The sequence below is a fragment of the Nycticebus coucang genome, chromosome 6, assembly GCF_027406575.1.
Source record: "Nycticebus coucang isolate mNycCou1 chromosome 6, mNycCou1.pri, whole genome shotgun sequence".
NCBI lineage: Eukaryota > Metazoa > Chordata > Mammalia > Primates > Lorisidae > Nycticebus > Nycticebus coucang.
Genome location: NC_069785.1, coordinates 19,534,283 through 19,546,857, shown reverse-complemented (window position 1 = coordinate 19,546,857; position 12,575 = coordinate 19,534,283).

Here is a 12,575-nt window from a genome sequence, read left to right as displayed (position 1 = left end):
ATGGCATCACAGCTCACAGCAACCTCCAGCTCCTGGGTTTACGCAATTCTCTTGGCTCAGCCTCCCGAGTATCTGGGACTACAGGTGCCTGCCACAACGCCCGGCTACTTTTTTTTGTTGCAGTTTGGCCAGGGCGGGGTTTCAACCCACCACCCTCGGTATATGGGGCTGGCGCCTTACTCACTGAACCACAGGTGCCACCCTGCACTCAATTGTTTATTGCAGCACAATTCACAGTTGCAAAGATATGGAATCAACTTAAGTGCCCATCAACTCATGAGTGGACAAAGAAAGTATGGTGAATATATACCGTGGAGTACTACTCAGCCATAAAAAGGGATGAAATAATGTCATCTGCAGCAACTTGGATGGAACTGGAAACCAATATCCTAATTGAAGTATCTCTGGAATGAAAAAAGAAACACTTATAAGTGGGAGCTAAATGAGGGGTGCACATGGGCACCCATGTAAAGGACACTGGAAACCCAGAAGGGGGAAAGGTGGGAGGGATGAGAGATGAAAACTTACCTATCAGGTACAGTGAACATTATTCTGGTGACGGACAGATGATATACAAATGTTCTTATTACGCATCCACGTAACAAAAACATTTGTACACACTGAATATTTTGAAATTAAAATTTTTTTTTTTAATTAAAAGAAAGATTAGGCTCAGTGCCTGTAGCTCAAGAGGCTGGGGCTCCAGCCCCATACACTGGAGCTGGTGGGTTTGCATCCAGCCTGGGCCTGCCGGACAACAATGACAACTACAACCAAAAAATAGCTAGGCTTTGTGGCGGGCATCTACCAGTCCCAGCTACTTGGGAGGCTGAGGCAAGAGAATTGCTTGAGCCCAAGAGTTTGAGGTTGCTGTGAGCTGTGATGCCATGGCACTCTACCCAGGGCGACAGCTTGAGACTCTGTCTCAAAAAAAAATTAAAAAATTAAAAAATAAAGATCAAATTGCCAAGGAAGAAAGAGTTTAATGTCAGAAACAGATTGTGCAGCTGATGGGATTTCAAGAAATGTTATTTTTGGCTCAGTGCCCATTGCACAGTGGTTAACAGTGCCAGCCACATACACTGAAGTTGGCAGGTTTGAACCTATCCTGGGCCAGCTAAGCAACAATGACAGCTACAACAGAAAAATAGCCAGGCATTGTGGTGGGCGCCTGTGGTCCCACCTACTTGGGAGGCTGAGGCAAGAAATCTCTTAAGCCCAAGAGTTTGAGGTTGCTGTGAGCAGTGATGCTCTAGCACTCTACCTAGGGCAACATAATTAGACTCTGTCTCAAAAAAAGAAAAGAAATGTTATTTTCCAGTGGGGGAGGAAAAAAGTAAGCTACTTCTAAAAATAGCTGAAGGAAGTATAAATATCTCTCTAGAGGGTGACTTGGGAATATTCATCAAGAACGGAAAAGCAGAAAATCATTCCATTTGTAAGAATTTATCTGAGGGAAGTAATTAGAAATGTAGAATTATGTCAGAGTAGTTTTGTTTTGTTTTTGAGATAGGATCTCACTCTGTTGCCCAGGCTAGACTGCCCTAGCATCAGCCTGGCTCACAGCCAACTCAAACTCCTGGGTTCAAGTGATCCTCATGTCCTGCCTCCACCTCCTGAGTAACTGGGACTACAGCTACCTGCCACAATGTCCAGCTAACTTTTCTATTTTTAGTAAAGATGGGGACTTGCTCTTGGTCAGACTGGTCTCAAACTCATGAGCTTCAGGGATTCTCCCTGCTCAGCCTCCCAGAGTGGTAGGACTATAGGCATGAGCCACTGCTCCTGGCCTATATTCATAATAAGAAACATGTATGAAGAAACTGAAAACATCCTAGATAGCCAGCAAAAGGAAATTAATTAGGAAATCATAGTTCTCCAGCCTGAGCAGGAGTAAGACTGTTTCAAAAAAAAAAAAAAGAAGAAGAAGAAGAAGAAAGAGAAAAGAAATCATAGTTCAATAAAATATTTTGCTGCCATTAAAAATGTGTTAAAACCATGCTGGGCTCACATCTGTAATCTTAGGACTCTAGAAGGCGGAGGTGGGTGGATTGCTGGAGGTCAGGAGTTTGAGACAAGCCAGAGCAAGACACCCATCTCTAAGAAAAAGACAAACGAAGAACTAGCTGGGCTTTGTGGCAGGTGCCTATAGTCTTAGCTACTTGGGAGGCTGAGGCAAGAGAATCGCCTGAGCCCAGGAGTTGGAGGTTGCTGTGAGCTGTGACGCCACAGCACTCTACTAAGGACGATAAAGTGCAACTCTGTCTCTACAAAAAAAAAAGAAAAAAGAAATGGGGCGGCGCCTGTGGCTTAGTGGGTAGGGCTCCAGCCCCATATACCTAGGGTGGCAGGTTCAATCCCTGCCCCAGTCAAACTGCAACAAAAAAATAGCCAGACGTTCTGGTGGGCGCCTGTGGTCCCAGCTACTCGGGAGGCTAAGGCAAGAGAATCGCCTAAGCCCAAGAGCTGAAGGTTGCTGTGAGCTGTGAGCTGTGACGCCACAACACTCTATCAAGGGTGATAAAATGAGACTCTGTCTACAAAAAAAAAAAACAAACAAGAAATGTTTTAAGGCCAGGTACGGTGGCTCACGCCTATAATCTCAGCACTTTGGAAAGTCAAGCTGGAAAGATTGCTTGAGACCAGGAGCAACAGAGGGAGACTCAGTCTCTAGAATAAATTCAATTCATTGATTAAAGTAAAATTGTAGGCCAGGCATGATACTCTTGCCTCAGCTTCCCAAGTACTTGTGACTAGAGGTGCCTGCCACAACACCCAGCTAATTTTTCTGTTTTTAGTAGAGATGGGGTCTCACTCTTGCTCAGGCTGGTCCTGAACACCTGAGCTCAAGCAATCCACCCACATCAACCTCCTGGGATTACAGGCATGAGCCACCACTGCTGGCCTGGATTTTTTTTTTTTTTTTTGAGACAGAATCTCGAGCTTTTGCCCTGGATAGAGTACTGTGGTGTCACAGCTCACAGCAACCTTAAATTCCTGGGCCCAACCGATTCTCTTGCCTTAGCCTCCCAAGTAGCTGGGACTACAGGTGCCCGCCACAACACCTGGCTATTTTTTGGTCAGGGCTGGATTCAAACCTGCCATTGCTGGTGTATGTGGATAGGGCCCTAGCCGCTTGAGCTACAGGTGCTAAGCCAGCCTGGATTTTTTTAAAAGATTAAAGTTGTCAGTCTTTTTATGAAGTGAATAAGCCCCCAATTTTCCCATTAAATGCCAAAATAAAAGGCGTGGATATTCTCACCTGTTTTTGAAGTGTTCCCACATGGTCTGCTAGCACTAGGTGGAGAGGACGCCTGCTCAGATGGTCACATGCTGGTTAAGACTCCCCAGTTTTAACTCTGTGTGGGGCACTTGTTTTCCGCAGCTCTGGGTCACAGTCCCTTAGAAGGTGGCCCCACACTCCGTGCATACATGAAGTGCATTCATAGTTCCCTTGGCAAAGCCGTCACCACTGTACAAAGAGCAAGAGCCACTGAAGGAGAGAGCAGCCTGCAGCATTCCCCGGCATCACGTCATCCTGTCGCATGTTCCACGTCTGACCTCAGGCTCAACGTCCTCACCTCCCGCCCTGTGAATCTTACTTTACCTTGCCTCTGATGAAAGATGAACACCACCATGTGCTGGGGCTTTGTTCTGACTCAAGAGCCTCCTGGGTGACAAAAAGCATTATTCGCCTACTGACCTCTCTGTGCAAGAAGGAACACACTGAACCCAGTGCTTTTAAATTCTCCGTAATACCACTTTTCTCTGTCCATGTCCCATGAGGGTAAGCATGAAGACTTGTAAACTGAAAGGTGCTGGATTAGTAGTCCTCAGCCAGGGTTTTGCATCAGAAGCAGCAGGGGAAATTTTTCAGAGTCCAGGCTCTTGGTCTATCAAAGCAGGAGTCCCCAGGATGCTGCTCCAGGCACGTGTGCATTGAGGCCCCTCCTGGTCATTGGTCAGGTCGGTGTTGGCCGCTGGTCAGGAAGCATTGTGAGATGACGTGCAGGTGACATGACCACAGTCAAGTGTATTCTGGGCTCATACCGCCTCTGGTCAGTGGGCAGCTTACCAGTGTGCTGAGAAGTCAAACAGGTTTCCAGAAGGCGACTCTGTGCCTTTGCTGATCTCATCCCTGACTCTCAGAGCCAGTGGAGGGGATAACCATGCAAATGTCTAGCAGTAATTTACCCTGCTGGCTAGCCCCGCTGCCTAGCAACCGCTTCCTGGGGCTCCCCTTTCAAGGGTGTATGGCAGATCCACCAGGCCTTTCTGCAGACTCTCTTGGGGAGAGGCCTCTCCCAGATCCCAAGGGATACAAGGACATAGAGAAATATGCATCTACCGTCCCAGGTGCTGAGTGGAGTTGCATCCACTTTGGTGAAGCTCCTGATGCCCCTTTTGAGTAGTTGCTGTGTGAAGGCGGGTTTAGGAGCATCCTTCCCAGAGAAGGCAACATCCGACCTCACTGCAGGGGGGGACCTCAGAGCTAACCCAGGGGTTTAGGTTTTACCAAGCTCTGCAGTGATCAAGGCTTCATTGGGGACTGGAATGAGGGTGGGCAGGGGGGAAGGAGAAGTAGAACAAGAACAGGAAAGACGGGGCGGCGCCTGTGGCTCAGTGAGTAGGGCGCCAGCCCCATATGCCGAGGGTGGCGGGTTCAAACCCAGCCCCGGCCAAACTGCAACAAAAAATAGCCGGGCGTTGTGGCGGGCGCCTGTAGTCCCAGCTACTCGGGAGGCTGAGGCAGGAGAATCGCGTAAGCCCAAGAGTTAGAGGTTGCTGTGAGCGGTGTGACACCACGGCACTCTACCGAAGGCGGTACAGTGAGACTCTGTCTCTACAAAAAAAAAAAAAAAAAAAAAGAACAGGAAAGACCTGTTCTCCGGCCAGGGTAGGGATAATCTGGGGAGAGCCCCAGCTCAGAGCTGCAGAGTGCCGCCCGGATGGGGTTTTCCAGGGATAGAGGCCGTGAGCAGCACCTCAGTTACTGACCGGGTTTAGCGGCCAAGTTGACAACCTCCATTAGAGCCGTATTTCTGTCACTTAGTATAACTGGGGCCACGCTGCTTGGGCAGCCCCCAAAGGCATGGCTGGGACTTGTTTCAGGGAGCTCATACAAGTCATCAGGAGGGAAGGCAAAAAAACTTCTGTAAAGATGGCCATGTTGGCATTTCTTTTTTTTCTTTATGAAATAGGGTCTCCTTGTATCACCAAGGCTGGAGTGCAGTGGCATCATCAGAGCTCACTGCAACCTCAGACTCCTGAGCTCAAGTGATCCTCTGCCATCAGCCTCCTGAGTAGCTAGGACTACAGGCACATGCCACTATGCCTGGCTAATTAAAAGAAGGTTTTTTTGTAGAAACGCGGTCTCTCGGCTGGGTGAGGTGGCTCGTGCCTGTAATCCTAGTACTCTGGGAGGCCGAGATGGGTGGATCCCTTGAGCTCAGGAGATCAAGAGCAGCCTGAGCAAGAGCAAGATTTTGTCTCTACTAAAAATAGAAAAATTAGCTGGGTGTTGTGGCGTGCACCTGTAGGTCCAGCTACTGGGGAAGCTGAGACAAGAGGATCACTTGAGCCCAAGAGTTAGAGTTTGCTGTGAGCTATGATGATGCCACGGCACTCTACCCAGGGTGACAGAGTAAGACTCTGTCTCAAAAAAAAAAAAAAAAAAAAAGGAGGGCGGCACCTGTGGCTCAGTTGGTAAGGCGCTGGCCCCATATACCGAGGGTGGCGGGTTCAAACCTGGCCCTGGCCGAACTGCAACAAAAAAATAGCCGGGTGTTGTGGCGGGTGCCTGTAGTCTCAGCTACTCGGGAGGCTAAGGCAAGAGAATCGCTTAAGCCCAGGAGTTGGAGGTTGCTGTGAGCTATGTGATGCCCTGGCACTCTACCAAGGGCCATAAAGTGAAACTCTGTCTCTACAAAAAATAAAAAAAAAAAGGAAAGAGGCTAGTCGCTGGTAGCACAGTGGTTACAGCGCCAGCCACGTACACCAAGGCTGGCAGGTTTAAACCCAGCCCAGGCCAGCTAAACAACAATGACAACTGCAACAAAAAATACCTAGGCTTTGTGGAGGATGCCTGTAATCCCAGCTACTTGGGAGGCTGAGGCAAGAGAATCACTTAAGCCCAAGAGTTTGAGGTTGCTGTGAGCTGTGATGTCATGGCACTCTACCGAGGGTAACATAATGAAACTCTGTCTTCAATTAAAAAAAAAAAAAAGAAAAGACAAGAAATAGGATCTCTCTATGTTGCCCAGGCTAGTCTCAAACTTCTGATCTTAAGCAATTCTACTTGCTTTGGCCTCCCAAAGTGCTGGGATTACAGGCACAGACAACTGCTTCTGGCTCATGCTGCCATTAAGTTCTGGACACAGGAGGGGGCAAATCACAGCCTCCCCCATCCCCCAACCCCCCGTCTGAAAAAGTGGTCCATTCATTCCAGCAGAGGGACTTTAGAGACCTGTGACTACACGCCTTCCTGGAGAAGGCTGCTTGCTTCTCTGTGCCTTTGCATCTAGCGCCCGAGAAAATGTCCTTTAAAGGCCCGGTGCAGTGGCTTACACCTGTAATCCCAGCACTTGGAAGACCAGGCAGGTGGATTGCCTGAGCTCAGGAGTTCGAGACCAGCCTGAGCAAGAGCGAGACTCCATCTCTAAAAAACAGCCGGGCATTGTGATGGGCACCTGTAGTCCCAGCTACTCGGGAGGCTGAGGCAAGAGAATCGCTTGAGCCCAAGAGTTTGAGATTACTGTGAGCTGTGATGCCACAGCACTCTACCCAGGGTGACAAAGTGAGACTCTGTGTCAAAAAAAGAGAGAGAGAGAAGAAAGAAAGGGAAGAAAGGAAGGAAGGAAAGAAAGAAAAGAGAAAGAAGGAAAGAAGGAAGGAAGAAAGGAAGGAAGGAAGGAAGAAAGGAAGGAAGGAAGGAAGGAAGGAAGGAAGGAAGGAAGGAAGGAAGGAAGGAAGGAAGGAAGGAAGGAAGGAGAAAATGCTCTTCAAGAGTGAACCCAGGGAAGAAGGTTGTGCAGGGGCCATGTTATTCACCATCTCTTGTCTATTTAGGAAACATTTTCTTAGTTCTTCTTATTGGTCAGCAAATATTTTTGAGCCCCTCCAGCAAGTCAGAACCTGGTTTGGGGCATAAGGGATGAATAAGGCAAGATGGACCAGGAGCTAGGAACTAAGGCCCTTGCGTGTCTTGCGGAGTGTCTCCTCCAAGTCAGTGAACTGCCTAGGTACCCGTGGCAGCTTCACATCCTGTCTGCATCTAGCAGTGTGGGAGTTTGCAGATTGGGCATGGGAGAGACACCTTGGGCAAGAACCAGCCTGTATTCCCAGCACTCTGGGAGGCTGAGGCTGGAGGATCCCTTGATCTCAAGAATTCAAGCCCAGCCTGAGCAAGAACAAGACCCCGTTTCTACTAAATAGAAAAAGTAGCTGGGCATTGTGGTGAGCACCTGTAGTCCCAGCTATTCAGGAGACTGAAGCAAAAGGATTGGTTGAGCCCAAGAGTATGAGGTTGCTGTGAACTATGATGATGCCATGGCACTCTATCAAAGATGACAGAGTGAGACTCTGTCTCAAAAAAAAAAAGCCTCCAGGCCTCCTTCCAGGTGTCTCTTTTAGGGACACCCCCAGGGACTGCAACCACTATCCCTTGATTGGTGAAAGAATGCCTCTAACTACTCAAAAACACTTGTAGTAGGCCCCTTTCCTGCCACAAACTGCCTGGAGATCCCTTCTGGGTTGTTTTTTTTTTTTTTCTTTTTGTTCTATTTCTTTCTCTGTAAGTGTACTTAAAAAACAAAAGGTCATGTAAAACCCAGCATAATGCTGTTTCTTCTAAAGCAGGAAGAGCTGCAGGTGCTCACAGCTGATTTTCATTTCTGAAAACCCCAGTTCCAGGCCTCCTTGTAAGAGGAGGGGGGCTAATGGCCTTGGAGGAAGGGGTTTTCCAGGGTGGGGGATAGTCACACTAACTCCTGTCCAGGCACTTGCCCAGGGACAATACAGTGGAACTGGGCGTGGGGAGGATCCTCCTGAAAAGGGTACTATAGCTGCACACCACCACGCCTGGCTAATTTTTTTGTATTTTTGTAGAGATGAGGTCTTGTTATATTGCCCAGGCTGGTCTCCAGTGACCCCCCCACCTCAGCCTCCCAGTGTGCTGGGATTACAGGTGTAAACTACTATGCCCAGCCTCTTTTCACATTCTTATTGACAGAATATGGCCTCTTGAAGCTTACAAGTGCAGGAGGGATTTTGCAACCTCTCGCTGGCATTTGTTACCTATGGAAAACTACTGGTCAACTAACTTGCCTATCTGGTAATTGGAGCCAGGAGGATTCCCAGCCTTGGGAAATCCTAGCTTCTAAGGCTTCCTTCCTTCGCTTCCCCTGGCTGGGCCTCTGAAGGGCAGGGTGGACTTCCTGGGCCTGGCACCCTGCCAAGTGTCCATAGGACACTCCTTCTGGCACCTGCATGCTTCTTATCTTCCTGGGATATAGAGACCATGATGCTCCTGCTCTGAAGACTGATTGAATGGAACACACTTGCATTTCCAGGACCTCAGGAACAGCCTGCTCCAGCCAACCTTTCTGGGAGCAGCTGAGGTCAGAAGCAATTCTCTTTTGCTTTGTACTGTCCTGCTGCCGGGGGGGCCCTTACCAACTGAGGATTGAACAAGAGACTGTGAACCTGCTCAGCTTACAGCAGGTGTCCCATGGATGTTCTTCCCCCAAGGGCTCATGAGAGTAAAGCACTACACTAACCAGTAGCAGGGGTCCTCAAACTATGGCCAGCGGGCCACATGAGGCGGTGTGATTGTATTTGTTCCCATTTTGTTTTTTTACTTCAAAATAAGATATGTGCAGTGTGCATAGGAATTTGTTCATAGCTTTTTTTTTTAAACTATAGTCGGGCCCTCCAACAGTCTGAGGGATAGTGAACTGGCCCCCTGTTTAAAAAAGTTTGAGGACCCCTGGTGTGCATCTGGGCTGGAACAGCTATTTAAATTTAAAATCTTGCTACGCCAGTGGAATGTGACTTAATTTCTTTAAGCCAACATGGCCTGATTTTTTTTCAGATTCTCAGCCTGTTTTGCAGCGTTGTTGAATCTTCTTCATATGTCTTCCTGAGTTTCCTAATCACCTCCCCACCCCTGCCCAGCACCCCCACACCCAAGGAGCCCACAGTCAGGCCAGGCAGGTCCAGAGAAGAACAAAGTGGAAGGTCAATGGCTGAGCCTGAAAGCTGAGCTGTTCAGCAGCTGTTGCCCCAGCCCCTGATCTACTGGCCAAAGGTGGGGGTGCCTCCCACGCAGTCAGGGCCAGGGTGGAGCCTGGTGCAGGTGCCCTTACCCGGGGTTCAGCCGCAGGCGCAGGAGTGCTGCAGAAATTTTCCACCGAGGTCTGCAGCCTGGTTGGCCCCTCCTCTGATCCACCCTGCACCTGACAAGCCTGGCTTTGGCAAGCTTCCCCACAGGTCAGTGAGGGCTGTGGGACCTGCTCAGGGCCTGGCTTCCCTTCTGCAGTGGGAAGGGTGAAGGAGGGTTAGAGGCCTCAGTTGTCCCTGAGCCCAGAGCCTCAGGCCAAGCCACCTCTGCCTCAGCCTCTGCCGAGGCCTGTTTCTTTCTGCCTTCTGTGCTCTTGTTTCCTTCGGCTTTCCCTCTAGGCAGCTCCCAGGTATTCCAAAAATCCCCTCCAGGAGATTTGCTTGTTGCCACAAAATAATGCAAATCTGTTCCTGGGGCTGCCCAGGCGGCCTGCAGTGTCTGCCTTCAAATACCTGAAGAGGGAGGGCAGGAAGGCCCTGTGCTCTTTCTCCAACCGCTGTCATGGGACAAAGAGCAAGCTGCTCCCACAGCAGCCCCATGTGGTGTGCAGGAGACAAGGCCCTGCTCACCCCAGGGGAAGGCTCACAAAACCCTCAGACTCCCGTTCTTCCCCCCTCCCTCCCTTGTAATGTATTAATGGTTTGTATATTCAAGTTTATGCTTATGTTTAGCATTTGCTTATTTATCTAACTTGAACTCCTTGCCCTGTCCAGAGCAGAAAGTGCAGGCACACGGACACGCACTTCTGAGCCTACAGTCCTGGTGATGGATGCAGGGACCCACAGAGAGCAGCAAACCCTGCCCTGCACTGTCCTTGGAGCTAGGCTCTGCGTGGACCCCGAGTCAAGGTGGCCTGAGACCCTTGAACATGGAGCCTATGACCAGAGGCAGCGCACTCTGGTGAGCCCCAGGGCAGGGGCAGGGCCAGGCAGGCAGGTGGCACCCCAGGCTGCCTCAGGGAGAATGGGGTGGAGTGAGCGGTGCCTGAGGCAAACCTGCAGCTCCTCTTGCCCTGTACTCTGCCTGCACCCCCTGGGCTGAGGGCCTGGTGAGAGTGTCACCTATTGTCAGCTCTCTGCCTGTGTTGCTGCTGCTGCCTCCAGGACAGGCCCTGACTTCTCAGGAGAGGAGCAGAAGGCCAGGGGCACTTGAGGGGAGGTGAAGGAGCTAGTGTCCACCACCTACCATTTAGCAGGCCTCAGATAGAGGCCTCCTGACTCCACACCAAGCATGGGAGGTGGGTGTTTTTTTCTTGCCTGACAGATGGGATTCTGAGGCTCAGAGAGATTGATGACTTGCCCAAGGTCACACAAATGGCAGGTGGTGATTCCAAACCAGGTCTGTGTGCAGATCAGTGACCACAGAGTCTTGCCCTGTTACATGGGCTGCTCATGCAACACAACCCTTGCTTGCGGTAACCCAGCACAGTCGGTCTGCAGTTTTACCCAATGCCAAACTCAAGTTTCAGAACTTATTTGCACCCATAAATGGGGCCCAGAGGCTCCCTTGAGGCCACAGAAAGACATGGCTATTTGTCCAGCTCAGCTCTCTGGAATGGCCTGGGACTGCCTAGTGGGAAGGGACAATGGCAAATTGCAATTGAGCAGGTAATGCCTTCCCGTTGTTACACACTGAACTCTCCCAGTCAGTATGTTCACCAAATGAGGCATGTGGCCTAGTAAGAAGGAAGCCAAAGTGCGGTTTAGGCTTGGTGCCCGTAGCACAGAGGTTACAGCTCCAGCCACATACACCAAGACTGGCAGGTTCGAACACAGCCTGGGCCAGCTAAGCAACAATGACAATGCAACAAAAATAGCTGGGTGTTGTGGCGGGCGCCTGTAGTCCCAGCTACTTGGGAGGCTAAGGCAAGAGAATCACTTAAGCCCAAGAGTTTGAGGTTGTTGTGAGCTGTGATGCCACAGCACTCTATCAAGGGTGACATAGTGAGACTCTGCCTCAAAAAATAAAAAAGAAAATAAAAAGCAGGGCGGCGCCTGTGGCTCAGTGAGCAGGGCACCGGCCCCATATACTGAGGGTGGCGGGTTCAAACCCAGCCCCGGCCGAACTGCAATAAAAAAAAAAAAAATAGCCGGGTGTTGTGGCGGGCGCCTGTAGTCCCAGCTACTCGGGAGGCTGAGGCAGGAGAATCGCCTAAGCCCAGGAGTTGGAGGTTGCTGTGAGCTGTGTGATGCCACGGCACTCTACCGAGGGCAATAAAGTGAAACTCTGTCTCTACAAAAAAAAAAAAAGAAAGAAAAGAAAAAGCAAAGCACGGTTTAAAAGCAGAATTTGCCTCCTGCTGGGTAACGTTATCTAGCTAAATTTATTCACTGTGGTCAGCTAATCCGTGGTGTCCCCAGGGAGGCGTTTAGGGCTCTGGGGGCTGTCCCTGTGGCCTGTCTCCCACTCAGGCAGGGAAGCCCCTCCTAACTCCTTCACACGGCAACTCTCATAGGGGACGAAAGGCCACAGACCAGAGTTAGGGTTAGGGCTGGGCAGGGGAGAGGATTATTAGGGCAAAATCTCTGCCTCCCCCAAAGGATACTGAGACAGTGCTGGTACAGTTTGGCAAGTCCTAACACAGGCCTCCTTGAGCCCAGCCCCTCAGTGAGAGCCTTAGGAGGGCCCCAAAGGTAGGGCACCTGCACCCCCTGCCCTGACTTCCAAGCTGCAATTTAGGATCTAGGAGACGGCGGACTGCAGGTGACTAAGCCTCTTAATTGAGGCCCATAAGCTTGTGCAATGGGCCCATCTACCCCTAACAGCCTCTGACCCTAGAGAGGGTGAACGGTTGAAGACAAAATTTTTTTTTTTTTTTTTGAGACAGAGCCTCAAGCTGTCACCCTGGGTAGAGTGCCATGGCATCTTAGCTCACAGAAACCTCCAACTCCTGGGCTTAAGCGATTCTCTTGCCTCAGCCTCCCAAGTAGCTGGGACCACAAAAATAGCCAGAACGCCCAGCTATTTTTTTGTTGCAGTTTGGCCGGGGCTGGCTTTGAATCTGCCACCCTTGGTATAAGGGTCCAGCACCTACTCACTGAGCCACAGGCGCTGCCCAACCTCAAACTCTTGTGTTTGAGTGATCCTCTTGCCTCAGCCTCCCAAGTAGCGGGGCCTACAGGCACCTGCTACAATGCTAGGCTATTTTTCAAGATGAGGTCTCACTCTGGCTGAGGCTTGTCTTGAACCCGTGAGCTCACATAATCCACCGCCTCAGCTTCCCAAGTGCTAGGAT